The following is a 22,492-nucleotide window of genomic DNA, read 5'->3' as shown; positions in this document are numbered from 1 at the left end:
ATGGGGAGGGTGATCCTCTCTGCTCCATATGATTGGCTGTTCAGACCAGCGTAGATAACGGGGCACGGCCGGTTCAACAGAGTTGACTGCCCGCCTCTGAACCTTCCGGTCTCGCTTGTCCAAGCTAGTGGTGAAGACATGGTACTGCCCACTATTCAACTGCTTTGGGTTGCTCTGGTAACCCGATTGTTGCTGCTACTGGTTGTAACCACCCTGGCTGTTCTGATTATTTTGATTGTTATGTCCGCCCGGATTACCATTAAATCCTGAACCGGAATTTCCTCCACCGTATCCCGGCCCGAATCCTGAGCCACCGCCGGAGCCGTGATCATACCGGAAAGCGTTAGAATTCTTGAACTCTTGCATAATGTAGCAATCCTTCCAAAGGTGGTTTGCTGGCACCTCCTTCGTCCCATGTCTTGGACAGGGCTGGTTCAGTAGATAATTTAGGCGGTCCGGGTTAGGATTGGGTGCCCCACTGTGATTTGGTGGTTTACCCTTGCGTCGCTGGCCCTTGTCCTGCGCGTTGGTATTAGCCACAAAGTCCATGTTACCATCCGCTTTACGCTTGCCTCCACTGCCATTGCCTGCCGAGTGATGCTGCTGACCTTTGGAGTTGCTGTTCCTCTTTCCTTTCCCTGCCTTGTCATCATCAGATTCGGGATCCTTGGTACTATCAGAATCAGCATACTTTACCAAGGCAGCCATGAGGGTCCCCATGTCAGTGCAATGGCGCTTCATCCGTCCCAACTTCAGCTTTAGGGGCCCAAACCGGCAGTTGCCTTCTAGGGTTATGACTGCAGTGTCAGCGTTGATGCGGTCTGATGAATGCAACACTTGTGAGACCCGGCGCACCCAATGAGTCGTCGATTCTCCTTCCTCCTGGATGCAGGCAGCTAAGTCCACTATCGACATAGGCTGCTTACATGTATCCTTGAAATTACTGATAAATCGGGCTCGTAATTGGGCCCATGAACTGATAGAATTGGCCGGTAAGCTTTTTAGCCAAGTACGGGCCGTTCCTTCGAGCATCATGGTGAAGTATTTCGCACATGCCGCATCATCCACATCAAGCATCTCCATGGCCATCTCATAGCTCTCCACCCATGTCTCTGGAGGTTGATCCGCCGTGTAATTTGGTACCTTGCGCAGGCCTTTGAAATCCTTGGGCAGGCGCACATTGCGTAAAGCGGGGACAAGGCAAGGCACCCCCAAAGAACTAGAAGTAACACCAGGTTCGACCGAGATAGTTGGACAAACCGGCGTAAGCTGCCGAGCCTGATACTGTGCGGCTAACTCGGCCTCCCTGCACGCTCGGGCCCGGTCCACCACTTCCTGAGTGTTATCAGCACCACCCGCCGGGTTGTTGCCGCGGGGTGCTCCACGTCGTTCATTACTTGACACTACCGGTTCATCCATATGCCTGCTATAGCTCCGGCTTGGACGAGGGGTCGAGTGGATCCGGTCGCGGCTGTACGAGTATGCTTCCTGTTGGACCAAAGCTGTCCTAAGAAGCTCCTTGACTCGTCGCGTCTCTACCGCCTGCGGCGAGTCACCTTCAATTGGAATGGCCTCCAGCCATGCAGCAGCGGCAACGAGATTTTCCATCGGATTGGAGTAGTGACCCGGAGGTGTTGAAACAGCCTGAGGTATAACAGTGTTTTGACGAGGCAGATCCATCAGACGAGGCTGAACCGGTGCATCGGTCCCAGGAGCTTCCGCCCGGTTTACCTCCAGCGGATTACTGGTTCCTGCTCCTGGGGTGTTGAAAAGGTCTCTGGCCTCGAAAACTGAAGGCAAACGGGATCGGTACTTCCTCTTCATGACTTCATGCGACGCGTTCTGGTCCAACATGAGCCTGTAGGCTTGTGCGTCTAAAGCGGCCCGCTCTGTGGTCATCCTGGCATCCTCAGCTACCAGGTCCGCCTTGGCCTGGGTGATCTATTCCCTCACCTTTGCAATCTCCGCGTTGTGGACGTCCTGATCCGCCGGGTTAGCTTTTGCCATAAGCACAACCAATGCATCAAATAGATCTGATAGAGCTTGAGCCGGCGGGCGTACAGAGCCTCCTGCCCCGGCAGCCGTCGCCGCTACTGAACTGGAGGTTATTGGCGCAGCGGTCGAAGAATGAAGCACTGCTTGTGTGCCGGCCATGAATATTCCAACTCGGTTGGGTAGATCAGAGGGGTCCGGAATACTATCGCCATCGGAACAGCCCCCAATCCGGCCATCTTGTAGCTGATACAGAGATTCGATTTCTCCGGTTGATGACTCGTCGCCGGAATAAACGACGGTCTCGCCGCGAGATTCCGATCCATCCTCATAACTTCCTCCATGGACGAATCCCACGAAGGCACGCTTCACGGCCGGTTTAACCCAGGCAGATCGCGCATGCTGAGCCGTTTCGACGGGGTCGGTGCAGATGTCCGGCTCAGGGCCCGGTTCACCGATCTTGCCGATGAAAACGTGTATGCCACCAAAGGGGACCCGGTACCCGTACTCAACTGAGTCGGCCTCGGGGCCCCAGCCTGCATCGTCGATGTAGAGCTTGCCGTGATGACCCTTAGTCATCCGGCCCACAACGTAGCCCTCGAGTCCTTCAAAGGGGCCCTCCAAGAACTTGAAACCATCGTGTGATAGCCCCATGGTGGGTGCCAACTGTCGTGGATTTGTCATGGCAGATGTCCTCGTGAAAGGACTTAGTCGTGGAGCCATCGCAACGGGTTAGCTTGAAGGGGTTAAAGCGGACACAGGGACGCAAGATAGTTTATACTAGTTCGGCCCCTTCTATGAAGGTAAAAGCCTACGTCTAGTTGTGATGGAATTGATGGGGTTTCGATGACTAGGGAGCAAACAAGCTTCGCCTAAGTCTCGAGTTGTTGTCTGTTCTCCTTGAACCGCCGCCGGGTCGTCCCCTTATATGCATGGGTGACGCCCGTCGGTTTACAGAGTCCCAACACCGGCTCATATACGTGTTCGGTTTGGTCTCTACTTATTCCTAACTTACAATACAAGTTTACATACCGACGCCGGTTTACGGCTACAGGCCTTAAACCGATCATGGGCTTTAAGCCCTCATCTACCTTCATGGGCTTTAACATACTTAACTACTGATGAAGTTAACCGGCCCAGATAGGCCGGTTTACGCCCATTAGTAATATCCCCAACACGTAGGGTCCGCACGCTTAAAGTTTCGATGACAGTTATATTATGAGTTTATGAGTTTTGATGTACCGAAGAAGTTCGGAGTCCCGGATGAGATCGGGGACATGACGAGGAGTCTCGAAATGGTCGAGACGTAAAGATCGATACATTGGACGACTATATTCGGACATCGGAAAGGTTCCGAGTCATTCGCTTTTTTCGGGGGTACCGGGGAGTTATGGGAATACGAGGAAGAAGCAATGGGCCTCATGGGCCAAGTGGTGGAAGAGAGGAGGCAGGGCGCGCGGCCCCCTAGCCCAAACCGAATTGGAATAGGGGGCCAGCCCCCCTTTCCTCCTTTTCCTCCCTCTCCTTCCTTCTCCTTCTCCTTCCCTTCCTTCTCCTCTCCTACTTGGACTAGGAAAGAAGGGGGAATCCTACTTGGAGTAGGATTGCCCCCCTTGGGCGCGCCTCTCCCCTTGGGCGGCCCTCTCCTCCTCCCCTCCTTTATATACGGGGGCAGGGGGCACCCCATAGACACAACAATTGATCCCTTGGATCTCTTAGCCGTGTGCGGTACCCCCCTCCACCACATTTCACCTCGATAATACTGTAGTGGTGCTTAGGCGAAGCCCTGCGTTGGTAGAACATCAACATCATCACCATGCCGTCGTGCTGACGAAACTCTCTCTCAACACTTGGCTGGATCGAAATTCGAGGGACATCATCGGGTTGAACGTGTGCTGAACTCGGAGGTGCCGTGCATTCGGTACTTGATCGGTCAGATCGTGAAGACGTACGACTACATCAACCGCGTTGTTATAACGCTTCCGCTATCGGTCTACGAGGGTACATAGACAACACTCTCCCCTCTTGTTGCTATGCATCACCATGATCTTGCGTGTGCGTAGGAAATTTTTGAAATTACTACGTTCCTCAACAGTGGCATCCGAGCCTAGGTTTTATGTGTTGATGTTATATGCACGAGTAGAACACAAGTGAGTTGTGGGCGATATAAGTCATACTGCTTACCAGCATGTCATACTTTGGTTCGGCAGTATTGTTGGATGAAGCGGCCCGGTCCGACATTACGCGTACGCTTACGCGAGACTGGTTCTACCGACGTGCTTTGCACACAGGTGGCTGGCGGGTGTCAGTTTCTCCAACTTTAGTTGAACCGAGTGTGGCTATGCCCGGTCCTTGCGAAGGTTAAAACAGCACCAACTTGACAAACTATCGTTGTGGTTTTGATGCGTAGGTAAGATTGGTTCTTGCTTACCCCGTAGCAGCCACGTAAAACTTGCAACAACAAAGTAGAGGACGTCTAACTTGTTTTTGCAGGGCATGTTGTGATGTGATATGGTCAAGACATGATGCTAAATTTTATTGTATGAGATGATCATGTTTTGTAACCGAGTTATCGGCAACTGGCAGGAGCCATATGGTTGTCGCTTTATTGTATGCAATGCAATCGCCCTGTAATGTTTTACTTTATCACTATGCGGTAGCGATAGTCGTAGAAGCATAAGATTGGCGAGACGACAATGATGCTACGATGGAGATCAAGGTGTCGCACCGGTGACGATGGTGATCAAGATGGTGCTTCAAAGATGGAGATCACAAGCACAAGATGATGATGGCCATATCATATCACTTATATTGATTGCATGTGATGTTTATCTTTTATACATCTTATCTTGCTTTGATTGACGGCAGCATTATAAGATGATCCCTCACTAAATTATCATAGTAAAAGTGTTCTCCCTGAGTATGCACCGTTGCGAAAGTTCTTCGTGCTGAGACACCACATGATGATCGGGTGTGATAGGCTCTACGTTCAAATACAACGGGTGCAAAACAGTTGCACACGCAGAATACTCAGGTTAAACTTGATGAGCCTAGCATATAACAGATATGGCCTCGGAACACAGAGACCGAAAGGTCGAGCGTGAATCATATAGTAGATATGATCAACATATTGATGTTCACCGTTGAAACTACTCCATCTCACGTGATGATCGGACATGGTTTAGTTGATATGGATCACGTGATCACTTAGATGATTAGAGGGATGTCTATCTAAGTGGGAGTTCTTAAGTAATATGATTAATTGAACTTAAATTTATCATGAACTTAGTCCTGGTAGTATTAGCATATCTATGTTGTAGATCAATAGCTCGCATTGTTGCTTCCCTATGTTTATTTTGATATGTTCCTAGAGAAAAACTATGTTGAAAGATGTTAGTAGCAATGATGCGGATTGGATCCGTGATCTGAGGTTTATCCTCATTGCTGCACAGAAGAATTATGTCCTTGATGCACCGCTAGGTGACAGACCTATTGCAGGAGCAGATGCAGACGTTATGAACGTTTTTGACAATAGCTCAATATGATGACTACTTGATAGTTTAGTCCACCATGCTTGACGGCTTAGAATCAGGACTTCAAAGACGTTTTGAACGTCATGGACCATATGAGATGTTCTAGGAGTTGAAGTTAATATTTCAAGCAAATACCCTAGTTGAGAGATATGAAGTCTCCAACAAGTTCTATAGCTAAAAGATGGAGGAGAATAGCTCAAACAGTGAGCAGGTGCTCAGATTGTCTGGGTACTACAATCGCTTGAATCAAGTGGGAGTTAATCTTCCAGATAAGATAGTGATTGACAGAATTCTCTAGTCACCATCACCAAGTTAGTAGAACTTCGTGATGAACTATAATATGCAAGGGATAACGGAAACGATTGCCAAACTCTTCGTGATGCTGAAATCGATGAAGGTAGAAATCAAGAAAAACATCAAGTGTTGATGGTTGACAAGACCACTAGTTTCAAGAAAAGGGCAAAGGGAAGAAGGGGAACTTCAAGAAGAATGGCAAGCAAGTTGCTGCTCAAGTGAAGAAACCCAAGTCTGGTCCTAAGCCTGAGACTAAATGCTTCTACTGCAAAGGAACTGGTCACTGGAAGCGGAACTGCCCCAAGTATTTGGCGGATAAGAAGGATGGCAAAATGAACAAAGGTATATTTGATATACAGATTATTGATGTGTATTTTACTAGTGTTCATAGCAACCCCTCGGTATTTGATACTGGTTCAGTTGCTAAGAGTAGTAACTCGAAATGGGAGTTGCAGAATAAACAGAGACTAGTTAAGGGTGAAGTGACGATGTGTGTTGGAAGTGGTTCCAAGAGTGATATGATCATCATCACACACTCCCTATACTTTCGGGATTAGTGTTGAAACTAAATAAGTGTTATTTGGTGTTTGCGTTGAGCATGAATATGATTTGATCATGTTTATTACAATACGGTTATTCATTTAAGTTAGAGAACAATTGTTGTTCTGTTTACATGAATCTTCAAGATCAAGTTACTACCGAATCTGGAGAAGGAGTTTCTCTCGAGAGAAGTGAGTGGGAGGAAAGTAGAACTTGATAAGGTAATTGTACCTTCTCCCTTATTGGAAAGTAGTTCATCACAGAAATCTGTTCCTGTGACTACTACACCAATTAGTGAGGAAGCTAATGATGATGATCATGTAACTTCAGATCAAGTTACTACCAAATCTCGTAGGTAAACCAGAGTAAGATCCGCACAAGATTGGTACGGTAATCCTGTTCGGGAGGTCATGTTACTTGACCATGACAAACCTACGAACTACGAGGAAGCGATGATGAGCCCAGATTCCATGAAATGGCTTGAGGCCATGAAATCTGAGATGGGATTCATGTATGAGAACAAAGTGTGGACTTTGGTTGACTTGCCCAATGATCGGCAAGCAATTGAGAATAAATGGATCTTCAAGAAGAAGACTGACACTGACGGTAATGTTACTGTCTACAAAGCTCGACTTGTCGCAAAAGGTTTTTGACAAGTTCAAGGGATTGACTACGATGAGACCTTCTCACCCGTAGCGATGCTTAAGTCTGTCCGAATCATGTTAGCAATTGCCGCATTTTATGTTTATGAAATCAGGCAAATGGATAAACAAAATTGCATTCCTTAATGGATTTATTAAAGAAGAGTTGTATATGATGCAACCAGAAGGTTTTGTCAATCCTAAAGGTGCTAACAAAATATGCAAGCTCCAACGATCCATCTATGGACTGGTGCAAGCATCTCGGAGTTGGAATATACGCTTTGATAAGTTGATCGAAGCATATAGTTTTATACAGACTTGCGGTGAAGCCTGTATTTACAAGAAAGTGAGTGGGAGCACTATAGCATTTCTGATAAGTATATGTGAATGACATATTGTTGATCGGAAATAATGTAGAATTATTCTGCAAAGCATAAAGGAGTGTTTGAAAGGAGTTTTTCAAAGAAAGACCTCGGTGAAGCTGCTTACATATTGAGCACCAAGATCTATAGAGATAGATCAAGACGCTTGATAAGTTTTTTCAATGAGTACATACCTTGACAAGATTTTGAAGTATTTCAAAATGGAACAGTCAAAGAAAGAATTCTTGTCTATGTTACAAGGTGTGAAATTGAGTAAGACTCAAAACCCGACCACGGCAGAAGATAGAAAGAGAACGAAAGTCATTCCCTATGCCTCAGCCATAGGTTCTATAAAAGCATGCCATGCTGTGTACTAGATCTATTGTATACCCTACACTGATTTTGGCAAGGGAATACAATAGTGATCTAGGAGTAGATCACTGGACAGCGGTCAAAATTATCCTTAGTGGAATAAGGATATGTTTCTCGATTATGGAGGTGACAAAAGGTTCGTCGTAAAAGGGTTACGTCGATACAAGTTTTGGCACTGATCCAGATAACTCTAAGTCTTCATCTGGATACATATTGAAAGTGGGAGCAATTAGCTAAAGTAGCTCCGTGCAGAGCATTGTAGACATAGAAATTTGCAAAATACATACGGATCTGAATATGGCAGACCCGTTGACTAAACTTCTTTCACAAGCAAAACATGATCACACCTTAGTACTCTTTGGGTATTAATCACATAGTGATGTGAACTAGATTATTGACTCTAGTAAACCCTTTGGGTGTTGGTCACATGGCGATGTGAACTATGGGTGTTAATCACATGATGATGTGAACTATCGATGTCAATCACATGGTGATGTGATCTAGATTATTGACTCTAGTGCAAGTGGGAGACTGAAGGAAATATGCCCTAGAGGCAATAATAAAGTTATTATTTATTTCCTTATTTCATGATAAATGTTTATTATTCATGCTAGAATTGTATTAACCGGAAACATAATACATGTGTGAATACATAGACAAACAGAGTGTCACTAGTATGCCTCTACTTGACTAGCTCGTTGATCAAAGATGGTTATGTTTCCTAGCCATAGACATGAGTTGTCATTTGATTAACGGGATCACATCATTAGGAGAATGATGTCATTGACTTGACCCATTCCGTTAGCTTAGCACTTGATCGCTTAGTATGTTGCTATTGTTCATGACTTATACACGTTCCTATGACTATGAGATTATGCAACTCCCGTTTACCGGAGGAACACTTTGTGTGCTACCAAACGTCACAACGTAACTGGGTGATTATAAAGGTGCTCTACAGGTGTCTCCAAAGGTACTTGTTGGGTTGGCGTATTTCGAGATTAGGATTTGTCACTCCGATTGTCGGAGAGGTATCTCTGGGCCCTCTCGGTAATGCACATCACTTAAGCCTTGCAAGCATTGCAACTAATAAGTTAGTTGCGGGATGATGTATTACGGAACGAGTAAAGAGACTTGCCGGTAACGAGATTGAACTAGGTATTGAGATACCGACGATCGAATCTCGGGCAAGTAACATACCGATGACAAAGGGAACAACGTATGTTGTTATGCGGTCTGACCGATAAAGATCTTCGTAGAATAAGTGGGAGCCAATATGAGCATCCAGGTTTCGCTATTGGTTATTGACCGGAGACGTGTGTCGGTCATGTCTACATAGTTCTTGAACCCGTAGGGTCCGCACGCTTAAAGTTTCCATGACAGTTATATTATGAGTTTATGAGTTTTGATGTACCGAAGAAGTTCTGAGTCCTGGATGAGATCGGGGACATGACGAGGAGTCTTGAAATGGTCGAGACATAAAGATCGATATATTGGACGACTATATTCGGACATTGGAAAGGTTCCGAGTGATTCGGGTATTTTCGGGGGTATCGGGGAGTTACGGGAATACGAGGAAGAAGCAATGGACGTCATGTGCCAAGTGGTGGAAGAAAGGAGGCAGGGCGCGCGCCCCCTAGCCCAAACCGAATTGGACTAGGGGGCCAGCCCCCCTTTCGTCCTTTTCCTCCCTTTCCTTCCTTCTCCTTCTCCTTCCCTTCCTCCCCTCTCCTACTTGGACTAGGAAAGAAGGGGGAATCCTACTTGGAGTAGGATTGCCCCCCTTGGGCGCGCCTCTCCCCTTGGCCGGCCCTCTCCTCCTCCCCTCCTTTATATACGGGGGCAGGGGGCACCCCATAGACACAACAATTGATCCCTTGGATCTCTTAGCCGTGTGCGGTGCCCCCCTTCACCATATTTCACCTCGATAATACTGTAGCGGTGCTTAGGCGAAGCCCTGCATCCGTAGAACATCAACATCGTCACCATGCCGTCGTGCTGACGAAACTCTCTCTCAACACTCGGCTGGATCGGAGTTCGAGGGACGTCATCGGGCTGAACGTGTGCTGAACTCGGAGGTGCCGTGCGTTCGGTACCTGATCGGTCGGATCGTGAAGACGTACGACTACATCAACCGCGTTGTTATAACGCTTCCGCTATCGGTATACGAGGGTACGTAGACAACACTCTCCCCTCTCGTTGCTATGCATCACCATGATCTTGCGTGTGCGTAGGAAATTTTTGAAATTACTACGTTCCCCAACAGTTGGATGCACACCCACTAGTTTCTTTTGTTGAACTTTCATACATTTATAGCTCTAGTGCATCCACTGCATGGCAATCCCTACTCCTTACATTAACATCAATCAGTGGGCATCTCCATATCCCATTGATTAGCCTCGTTGATGTGAGACTTCCTCCTTTTTTGTCTTCTCCACATAACCCCCTCATTATATTCTATTCCACCTATAGTGCTATGTCCATGGCTCGCGCTCATATATTGCGTGAAAGTTTATAGGTTTGAGATTACTAAAGTATGAAATAATTTCTTGGCTTGTCATCAGGGTTGTGCATGATGATATCATTCTTGTGTGACAAAAATGAAACATGACTAAACCATATGATTTTGTAGGGATGAACTTTCTTTGGCCATGTTATTTTGAGAAGACATAATTGCTTAGTTAGTATGCTTGAAGTATTATAATTTTACTTTGCATCTTTATCATAAAAAATACCAAAAATATTATCTTATCATATCTATCAGATCTCACTCTCGTAAGTGGCCCTATAGGGATTGACAACCCCTATTTGCGTTGGTTGCAAGGATTTATTTGTTTTATGCAGGTGCGAGGGACTCACGCGTAGCCTCCTACTGGATTGATACCTTGGTTCTCAAATACTGAGGGAAATACTTACGCTACTTTGCTGCATCATCCCTTCCTCTTCGGGGAAAACCAACCGCAGTGCTAAAAGAGGTAGCAAGCACTGAGCCTCTATTGAACGAGCGCCTTCAAGGACTTCTTCAAAGTAGTGCTCGGCAGATACTCGGCCTATGGCCGAACTCTGGGTTGCAATAGCGGTGGCCTCCATCTCTGCCTAGTATGTCTTGACATGGGCAAGTGCCATACGCGCACCCTCTATGCACGCCGACCTCTTCATAGCGTTGATGTGCGGCACAACACTAAGGAACTGTTGCACTAAACTAAAATAACTATTGGGCTTTGGCCCTTCCGGCCACAAATGATCCACAATAGACCTCATGGCAAGCCCGGACAACCCATGGAGCTCGGCCCACTCGGCCATTCACTCATATAACAGCAGCGGATGCACTGGAACATGGAACTGTGACCAGAATAGCCTTTCCACTTCACGATCTTTTTGATCCTTGAAGTACTTGGCCGCATCAGCAGCGCTGGCTGCCAAATCCACGTATGCGTCTGCAGAACTCCATAGTTGATCAAGAGGGGCATACTTCGGATCTCTGAACTTCGTCTGCAACAAAAAGGGCTTCCCAGTCGCGATATCTCCAGCTTGACGCAGCTCCTCCTTCACCGCTCTGATTTTAGAGCGGGCTTCCTTGGCTGCTACCATGCCTTCTCCAGGTCCGCCGCCTTCGCTCGGCTTTCTTTTTCAAGAAGCTAGGAACGGTCGGCGGCATCTTTCAACTCAACGGCCATCTTGGCTATTTTTTCCTTGCTTCGGCAATGCGCAGCCTGTTCGGCCCTCAGCTCTTCGACCGCCTTTAGAGTGGCCGCATCACTATTCCTGGCTTGTTCCTTGGCTCGGGCAAGTTCCGCTCGAAGGGTCTCCACGACGGCAGCTCCATCTGCACTCACAACATATTAAAGATACTAGCATCATGCTCCTCTTACTATGTGTTGATCAGCGGAGAAATCACATACCCTGTGCCTCGTCGAGCCGCTTGTTTACAAGCACGATGTCGGCATCTGCCGCATCAAATTGCCGCTTCAGCTCGGCAAACTCACCAGTCCGGCTAGCCACCGGACCTTCAGCCACCTGCACAAGAAGGCGGCCTGATTATTACTTGGGACTATGATCCTCTGTTTGCCGCCGTTCTCGACGGCAACCAGAGTCTCAGGGGCTACTATCTGCATAGGGCACACCTAACGTGTGCGGTACTGTCAAAAACATACACTATTTCACGTACCTCAAAGCCTTTCAGCAGACTCATAAAAGCTTCGTGCAACCTGCTTTCGGCGGATGAAATCTTCTCAATCACCATACCCATTAGCGTACAATGCGCTTCTGAGATGGCCGCTTGCTCCAGAAGATCCTTCAGTGTGTCCGATCGCACACCGGACGGTTCCGTACTCTTTCTGTTGCTCTCTTTAGGAGCCGAATACTGAGGACTTCGGGTGGCCGAAGGATTACCATCTGGCCTTGGCGGATCAGGAGAAACCCTCCACGATGACACTTCAGGGTCGCCCGCCTCATGAGGCGGGGTGGCATGGGGAGGTGTTTCGCTGTCCATCATCACCGGAAGAAGATCCCCCGAAGACGAACTCTGTCGAGAAGGGGTACAATCCGAACTACAAGATATATGCTTCGGTTATTGTCTTCAGAAGTAATGTAGGATATTTTTACTATTAAGTACGTTTTGTTTACTTACAGCTCGGTACAGGGCTGATCCCCTTGCGGGCACTGTGCGGCAAGAGTACCCTCCGAGGCAGGACCCCCTGGCGAAGATTTCTTACCCCGTTTGGAAACCCTTGTTTCCGGGTCTTCAGAGGTGGTCCTCTTCCTTCCTTGGGGAGAGGGAATTTCAGATTCTTCTCCCTGGTTATCCTCCTTCATGGAGGCGCTAATTCCCCCGGTTTGGATGAATAATGAGTGAGGCCTGCTTTCAGCCTCTTTATTCCCCCCCTTTATCTTCCCCTGAGGGCGCCTGATAAGGCGCCGGCTCGAGCGTTCTGGCTAGCACTGGATCGGCCGAGCCTTAGGGAAGGGGGGCGAACACCTGATCATCTTCGCCTTTGTTACCTAGTCCTGGTCAAAGAGCGACTTTTCAGAATGATGTTGTGATAAATAAAAAGACAACATGTTCGGCCACGGGATTACTTACTTGGGTATCTGGGCGATTACAGCTCAGACCCGCATCCTCGGTGGTGTTCGGACACTTTATTTGTGGTCCGAAGAACAATTTGTACATCTCTTCGAGTGTCATGCCGAGGAAGTGCTGAATAGTTCGCGGTCCTTCCGGGTTGAATTCCCACATACGGAGGGGTCGACATTTGCAAGGCGGGACTCGACGAACTAGCATGACTTGCATTACCGTGACTAGGCTGACATCTCTCTCAAGGAGATCTCGGATGTGACTCTGCAATATCGGCACATCATTTACTGGCCCCCAGTCTAGCTCCTTGTTGATCCATGACGTCAGTTGTGGTGGGGGTCCCGAGCGAAAGGCAGGGGCAGCAACCCACTTGGTACTCCGGGGAGCTGTGATATAAAACCACTCCCGTTGCCATAAACTAGACACCTCTGAGAAGGAACCTTTTGGCCATGGAACATCGGTGCCTTTGCTTATTACGGCACCTCCGCACTCTGCGTGTCGCCCCTCGATCATCTTCGGCTTCACATTGAAAGTCTTGAGCCACATGCCGAAGTGGGGGGTAATGCGGAGGAAGGCCTCACACACGACGATGAACGACGAGATGTGAAGGAGGGAATCCGGGGCCAGGTCATAGAAATCCAGCCCATAATAGAACATGAGCCCCCTAACAAAGGGATCCAGAGCGAGGCCTAGCCCTCGGAGGAAGTGAGAGATGAATACAACACTCTCGCCAGGTTCGGGAGTGGGAATGACCTGCCCTCGAGCAGGCAGCCTGTGCGAGATTTCACCGGTCAAATACCTGGCCTCTCTTAGCTTCTTGATGTCTTCCTTTGTGATAGAGGAAGGCATCCACCGACCTTGAAGGTTGGATCCGGACATGGTTGAAGGTCCGAAGTGCCTGACCTGAGCCTTGGGTGTTGGAACTCGAGGCGGGGGAAGGATTCGATTGAGCACAAGAGGGGAAAAAGGACAGGCCTTGGCCTCTTTATAAAGAGGGTGAATATCAAGCGTCCTCCTCGTGGCCGTTTGGGACTTGCCTAAGATCGAGGAGTCATAACAGCGGGCATGATTGGGTTACCCATGTCCGTATTGTGAGAATCCCGTAATAAGGGAGACACGATCTCTGCTTCGACAAGACGTGTCAAGAAAACCGCCTCGCGATATGTGTAGTGCTGGTTGAGAAAAACGGTTCGAATAATGACCGGGCCATGACATGATGTCATGTTGCTGAACGTGTCAGCAGATTAGATTTGTGGAAATATTATTCTCTCTACGGTGGTATGTGGAACTTGTTTTGCAGAGCCGGACATTGTTCTTGTGTTCAAAATCTTCTATGGAGTATTCGGAAGAAGAACCCGCCTTGCAATGCCGAAGACAAATCTGCGCGCCAGACTCATCGTCATTGAAGCCTGGTTCAGGGGCTACTGAGGGAGTCCTGGATTAGGGGGTCTCTGGATAGCCGGACTATATACTTTGGCCGGACTGTTGGACTATGAAGATACAAGATTGAAGACTTCGTCCCGTGACCGGATGGGACTCTCCTTGGCGTGGAAGGCAAGCTTAGCAATACATATATGTAGATCTCCTTCCTTGTAACCGACTCTGTGTAACCCTAGCCCCCTCCGGTGTCTATATAAACCGGAGGGTTTAGTCCATAGGACAACAACAATCATACCATAGGCAAGCTTCTAGGATTTAGCCTCTACGATCTCGTGGTAGATCAACTCTTGTAATACTCATATCATCAAGATCAATCAAGCAGGACATAGGGTATTACCTCCATCAAGAGGGCCCGAACCTGGGTAAACATCGTGTCCCCCGCCTCCTGTTACCATCCGCCTTAGACGCACAGTTCGGGACCCCCCTACCCGAGATCCGCCGGTTTTGACACCGACAGATATAGTTCACCATGAACATAAATATCGTGGAGGCTATGTTGATTTTGTTGCAACTACATGCGTGAACATGTGCCAAGTCGAGCCACTCGAATCGTTCAAAGGAGGATACCACCCCATCATACCACATCACAACCATTTTAATAGCATGTTAGCATGCAAGGTAAACCATTATAAACTCCTAGCTAATTAAGCGTGGCATAAGCAACAATAATCTCTAATTGTCATTGCAAACATGTTTCATCCATAATAGGCTGAATCAGGAACGATGGACTAATCATATTTACAAAAACAAGAGAGGTCGAGTTCATACCAGCTTTTCTCATCTCAATCAGTTCATCATATAATCATCATTGTTGCCTTTCACTTGCACGGCCGAATAGTGTGGAAAATAATAATAGTGCACATGCATTGGACTAAGCTGGTATCTGCAAGCATTCAATTCAAGGGAGAAGACAAGGTAATATGGCCTCTTTGTTAGATCAACAATAATGCATATGAGAGCCACTCAACATTTTCATTATGGTCTTCTCCTCTCGACCCCCAAAGGAAAGAAATAAAACAAAACTATTTACATGGGAAAGCTCCCAACAAGCAAAATAAGAACATTAAATCTTTTTGGGTTTTCTTTTTAATTACTACTACTACAGGCATGAAAAGTAAACTAACTAAAAGCTACAACTATTTTTTTGGTTTTCCTAAGGGTTTTTCAAACACACAGGAAGAAAGTGAGAAAATGAAAATAAACTAGCATGGATGATACAATGAAAAAGTATGAGCACCGGCAACTGGCATGAGTGTGTGAACATGAATGTAATGTCGGCGAGAGATATGTACTCCCCCAAGCTTAGGCTTTTGGCCTAAGTTGGTCTATGCCCATGGATGGACTGGTGGGTATCCGAAGTTGAAGCTGGGGTCATACTGAGATGCATCAACTACTGCCTGAAGAGTTGCAGCTTGGAGGCCTCCGTCCTCCTCTCGTACTCATCCGCCTCCTCCCTGATTATAACATATCTCATGTTTTGCCTGAAAGTCAAAGAAAGCAGGAGCATGAAAAGTAAATAAGCGAAGAACAATATATGAAAAGCTCGTAGGCATTGGATCAGTGATGGATAATTATGTTGGATGCGATCAATCAAGCTACAGTTATAACATAGGGTGACACATAACTAGCTCCAGTTCATCAATGTAATGTAGGCATGTATTCCGAATATAGTCATACGTGCTTATGGAAAAGAACTTGCATGACATCTTGTTAAGCCATATCTCTCTCGATGTAGCTTTGGTGATTGATGCAACATGTTTGCGGACTAATCATGTGCTTTGAGCATTTCAGAGTTTCATCCTTTGGCATGAGATGATTTCTTTCCCCTCGGAGTGTTATTCAAGATGGTGTAGCTCTTTCGTTTCTATTTTGGTGGACTAGTTTCGTAGGAGGCACTGTACTATCAAGAGGGGGTCTGTTTTGGTAAGGCTAGGGTGGAATCAATACGTACACATGCCTTTCACACCCTTTGAGCCTTTCCGCTTCAATGGAGAGCTCATTCCCCTTCCCTGTGCTTGTTTTGGGTCCCAGCGGTAGTACCGCGGCCCCCAGCGGTAGTACCGCTCAAGAGCCACAGGCAGCAGTACCGCTCGGCAGCGGTAGTACCGCCTATGGGTCCTCAGCCATAGTACCGCTGCGGCACCGGGCTCCTACCGCATTGATTCGAGGGGGTCGCCTCTCGTGTCGGATTGTGCGGCACTAAGCAGCGGTAGTAGATGCGGTAGTGCCGCTCGAGAGCGGTAGTACCGCCCTACCACCGCGGTAGTACAGCGCAGGGGTCCGATCGGCAGTACCGCGTGGGGGAGCGGTAGTACCGCAGTCCCAGTGGTAGTACCGCCCTCCGCGGGGTTGTTCAGGGGGTAACGGTTCGATTGTTTCCCCCACTATATAAGGGGGTCTTCTTCCCCAAAGTTGACTTATCTCTTCCCCCAAAGCTCCATTAATGCTCTAAGCTCCATTTTCGCCCGATCTCTCTCCCTAGCCAATCAAACTTATTGATTTGCTCGGGATTGGTTGAGAAGGCCCCGATCTACACTTCCACCAAGAGAAATTTGATTCCCCCACTAATCCCTAGCGGATCTTGTTACTCTTAGGTGTTTGAGCACCCTAGACGGTTGAGGTCACCATGGAGCCATAGTCCATTGTGGTGAAGCTTCGTGGTGTTGTTGGCAGCCCCCTATTAAATTGGGGAGATTGCCCCAACCTTGTTTGTAAAGGTCCGGTCGCCACCTCCAAGGGCACCAATAGTGGAATCACGGCATCTCGCATTGTGTGAGGGCGTGAGGAGAATACGATGGCCCTAGTGGCTTCTTGGGGAGCATTGTGCCTCCACACTGCTCCAACAGAGACGTACTTCCCCTCAAAAGGAAAAAACTTCGGTAACACATCCTCGTCTTCACCGGCTCCACTCTAGGTTATCTCGTACCTTTACTTGTGCAAGCTTATTTGTGTTACTTCCCTTGCTTGCTTGTGTGCTTGTTGTTGCATCATATAGGTTGCTCACCTAGTTGCACATCTAGACAACCTACTTTGATGCAAAGTTTAATTTGGTAAAGAAAGCTAAAAATTGTTAGTTGCCTATTCACCCCCCTCTAGTCAACTATATCGATCCTTTCGCATCTTTTGTCCTACACTCCCATGGCAGCGGGGTCCTATTGGAAACTAAGGGATATTAAGGCCTCCTTTTAATAGAGTACTGGACCAAAGCATCAACACATAGTGAATTAATGAACTCCTCAAACTACGGTCATCACCGGTAAGTATCCCGATTATTGTCACTTCGGGGTCAACAGATCATAACACATAATAGGTGACTATAGACTTGCAAGATAGGATCAAGAACTCACATATATTCATGAAAACATAATAGGTTCAGATCTGAAATCATGGCACTCGGGCCCTAGTGACCAGCATTAAACATAGCAAAGTCATAGCAACATCAATCTCAGAACATAATGGATACTAGGGATAAAACCCTAACAAAACTAACTCGATTACATGATAAATCTCATCCCACCCATCACTGTCTAGCAAGCCTATGATGGAATTACTCACGCATGGCGGTGAGTATCATGAAATTGGTGATGGAGGAAGGTTGATGATGACGATGGCGACGGATTCCCCTCTACGGAGCCCCGAACGGACTCCAGATCAGCCCTCCCAAGAGAGTTTAGGGCTTGGCGGCGGCTCCGTATCGTAAAACACGATGAATCCTTCTCTTTGATTTTTTTCTCCCCGAAAGTGAATATATGGAGTCAAGGTGGACGTCGGTGGAGCATCACGGGGCGCACGAGGCAGGGGGGCGCGCCCCCCACCCTCGTGGACAGGGTGTGGGCCCCCTGATGTGGATTCTTCTTCCAACATTTTTTATATATTCCAAAAATAATCTCCGTCGATTTTCAGGTCATTCCGAGAACTTTTATTTCTGCACAAAAATAACACCATGGCAATTCTGCTGAAAACAGTGTCATTCCGGGTTAGTTCCATTCAAATCATGCAAGTTAGAGTCCAAAATAAGGGCAAAAGTATTTGGAAAAGTAGATACGACGGAGACGTATCAACTCCCCCAAAATTAAACCTTTGCTTGTCCTCAAGAAATTCAGTTGATAAACTGAAAGTGATAAAGAAAAACTTTTACAAACTCTGTTTGCTCTTGTTGTTGCAAATATGTAAAGCCAGCATTCAAGTTTTCAGCAAAGATTATGGACTAACCATATTCACAATAACACTTAGGTCTCATGTTTACTCATATCAATGGCATAATCAACTTGCGAGCAACAATAATAAATCTCAGATGACAGCACTTTCTCAAAACAACCATAATATGAATATAACAAGATGGTATCTCGCTAGCCCTTTCTGAGACCGCAAAACATAAATGCAGAGCACCTTTAAAGATCAAGGACTGACTAAACATTGTAATTCATGGTAAAAGAGATCCAGTCAAGTCATACTCAATGTAAACTAACAATAATACAAGCAAATAACAGCGGTGCTCTCCAACTGCCGCTTTTTAATAAGAGGATGATGACTCAACATAAAAGTAAATGGATAAGCCCTTCGCAGAGGGAAGCATGGATTTGTAGAGGTACCAGAGCTCTATTTTGAAATAGAGATGAGAAATAGAGATGAATAATATTTTGAGCGGTATACTTCCATTGTCAACATAACAACCGAGAGATCTCGATATCTTCCATGCTACACACATTATAGGCGGTTCCCAAGCAGAATGGTAAAGTTTATACTCCCCCACCACCAACAAGCATCAATCCATGGCTTGCCCGAAACAACGGGTGCCTCCAACTAACAACAATCATGGGGGAGTTTTGTTTGCAATTATTTTGATTTGATTTGAGCATGGGACTGGGCATCCCGGTGACCAGCCATTTTCTCGTGATTGAGGAGCGAAGTCCACTCCTCTTGAGAATAACCAGCCTAGCATGGAAGATACAGACAGCCCTAGTTGATACATGAGCTATTCGAGCATACAAAACAGAATGTTTATTTGAAGGTTTAGAGTTTGGACATACAAATTTACTTGGAACGACAAGTAGATACAGTATATAGGAAGGTATGGTGGACTCATATGGAATAACTTTGGGGTTTATGGAATTGGATGCACAAGCAGTATTCCCGCTTAGTACAGGTGAAGGCTAGAAAGAGACTAGGAAGCGACCAACTAGAGAGCGACAACAGTCATGAACATGCATTAAAATTAATCAACACTGAATGCAAGCATGAGTAGGATATAATTCACCATGAACATAAATATCGTGGAGGCTATGTTGATTTTGTTCCAACTACATGCGTGAACATGTGCCAAGTCAATCCACTCGAATCGTTCAAAGGAGGATACCACCCCATCATACCACATCACAACCATTTTAATAGCATGTTGGCACGCAAGGTAAACCATTATAAACTCCTAGCTAATTAAGCATGGCATAAGAAACTATAATCTTTAATTTTCATTGCAAACATGTTTCATTCATAATAGGATGAATTTGGAACGATGGACTAATCATATTTACAAAAACAAGAGAGGTCGAGTTCATACCAGCTTTTCTCATCTCAATTAGTTCATCATATAATCATCATTATTGCCTTTCACTTGCATGACCAAATAGTGTGGAAAATAATAATAGTGCACATGCATTAGACTAAGCTGGAATCTGCAAGCATTCAATTCAAGGGAGAAGACAAGGTAATATGGGCTCTTTGTTATATCAACAATAATGCATATGAGAGCCACTCACCATTTTCATTATGGTCTTATCCTCTCGACCCCCAAAGGAAAGAAATAAAACAAAACTATTTACACGGGAAAGCTCCCAACAAGCAAAAGAAGAACATGAAATCTTCTGGGGTTTTCTTTTTAACTACTACTACTACAGGCATGAAAAGTAAACTAACTAAAAGCTACAACTATTTTCTTGGTTTTTCCTAAGGTTTTTTAAACACACAAGAAGAAAGCGAGAAAATGAAAATAAACTAGCATGGATGATACAATGAAAAGTATGAGCACCGACAACTAGCATGAGTGTGTGAACATGAATGTAATGTCAGTGAGAGATACGTACTCCCCCAAGATTAGGCTTTTGGCCTAAGTTGGTCTATGCCCTTGGATGGCCTGGTGGGTATCCGAAGTTGAAGCTGGGGTCATACTGAGATGCATCAGCTACTGCCTGAAGAGCTGCAGCTTGGAGGCGGGCTGCCTCCGTCCTCCTCTCGTACTCGTCCGCCTCCTCCCTGGTTATAACATATCTCCTTTTTGCCTGAAAGTCAAAGAAAGCAGGAGCAGGGAGAGCGACGTGATAGGAGCATCGTGTGTCGAAGATTAGTCGGTACTGGAGGGACTGATTGTTCCTCTCAACGAACTAATGACGAACCATAGCATCATAATCTAAATAAGCAGGAGGCAACTCAATATCATATCCACGTATGGGTATCTCAAGAAAATCAGCTAAACGGGTTGCATAAATTCCACCAAAGAAATCTCCATTAATTTTGTTATTATGCAACCTACGTGCAACAATGGCCCCCAAGTTATATTGTCTATCTCCTAATACAGCACTATTGAGAACACTAAGATCTGGAACACAGATGTGGCATGCCTCATCCTTACCATTTATGCATCTACCTATAAAGAGAGCAAAAATAATGTATAGCAGGAAAATGTATGCTCCCTATGGTAGCTTGCGTGATTTCCCTAGATTCCCCCACAGTGATACTAGCAAGAAAATCCTTATATTCAGATTTACGGGGTTCACGAACATTACCCCACTGTGGGAGTTTACAAGCAGTATTAAAATCTTCTCAGTCCATGGTATAAGATTTATCATAAATATCAAACAAGATAGTTTGAGAATTGCGTGATGATGTAAATTCAAACATTCTCACAAAGGAATCAGTGAGGTAGTAGTACTGACGGCACTTATCTGCCTCGAAGCTCTCAAGATCAGCGTTACGCACATATGCGTCAAATTCCTCCTTGATTCCTGATCAAACCATGAAGTCCTCTGACGGCCATTCACAAGGCCGCACTTGAGCCTCCCTTGCTAGTTCATTGTCCGGCTCGCGTATTGCGGGCCTGGGTCCTTGTTTCCTTGAGGAACCACCTTGGTACATTTTCCTAAACATATTTCTTCCTCTGAAATTTTTCTGAAATTTTTAGTGACTTAAAATAAAAGTGAAGCAAACTCAACAAAATTGATAGCAACTACTCCTTCAAGTGCCTAGAGGCTATATCATGCATTAAAACTACTTTTGACCACATAAATTTGACATGCAAGCTCAAGAACAGGGTCACCTAAGCAGCAAAAATTTGCAATAAACAAAGCACTAGAACAAAAAAATAATTGGACCATTAGAGGAGTCACATACCAAAGAACAATCCCCAAAGCAGTTTTGCGAGAGGAGCTTTGAGAAAGGAGATCGAAAATGGCAGCAAGATGAGCAAGAACTCGGGTTTGAGCTGGCTAGTGATTTTTTCTGGAGCAAGACGAAGTGTTTGGATGCAAGGATAAGTGGAGGTGACCCACGTGGGGTCCACGAGGCAGGGGGCGCGCCCAGGGGTGGGCGCGCCCTCCACCCTCCTTGGCACGTGGCTGCTCCCCGTGTTGTGTTCTCAGTGCCAGATATTCTCAAATATTCTAGAAAAAATCATATTTAATTTTCAGGGCATTTGGAGAACTTTTATTTTGGGGGTATTTTTTATTGCATGGATAATTCAGAAAACAGACAGAAAAAAATTATTTTTACTTTATTTAATATAAATAAAAGAAAATAAAAAGAGGGTACAAAGAGTTGAGCTTTCTAACTTCATCCATCTCATGCTCATCAAAAGGAAGCCACTAACAAGGTTGATCAGGTCTTGTTAACAAACTCATTTCGAATAACATGAAACCGGATAAATTTCGAATAACACTAGGTTACCTCAATGGGGATATGCATGTCCCCAACAATAAGAATATCATATGTCTTCTTGATAGTAGGAAGAGGAAATTCAAAACCTCCGATAGTGATTGTTGAAATTTTTCCAATAGAATTGATACTGTGGATTTGAGGTTGTTTCCTTGGAAAGTGTATTGTATGCTCATTACCATTAACATAAAAAATTAATTGCCTTTGTTGCAATCAATAACAGCCCCTGCACTATTCAAAAAGGGTCTTCCAAGAATAATAGACATACTATCGTCCTCGGGAATATCAAGAATAACAAAGTCCGTTAAAATAGTAACATTTGCA

This window comes from Triticum urartu, chromosome 3A, assembly GCF_056163025.1.
Source record: "Triticum urartu cultivar PI428250 chromosome 3A, HENAU_Tu73, whole genome shotgun sequence".
In the NCBI taxonomy this organism is placed as follows: domain Eukaryota; kingdom Viridiplantae; phylum Streptophyta; class Magnoliopsida; order Poales; family Poaceae; genus Triticum; species Triticum urartu.
The sequence above is the reverse complement of the archived record's forward strand: the minus strand, read 5'-3'. Positions refer to the sequence as shown.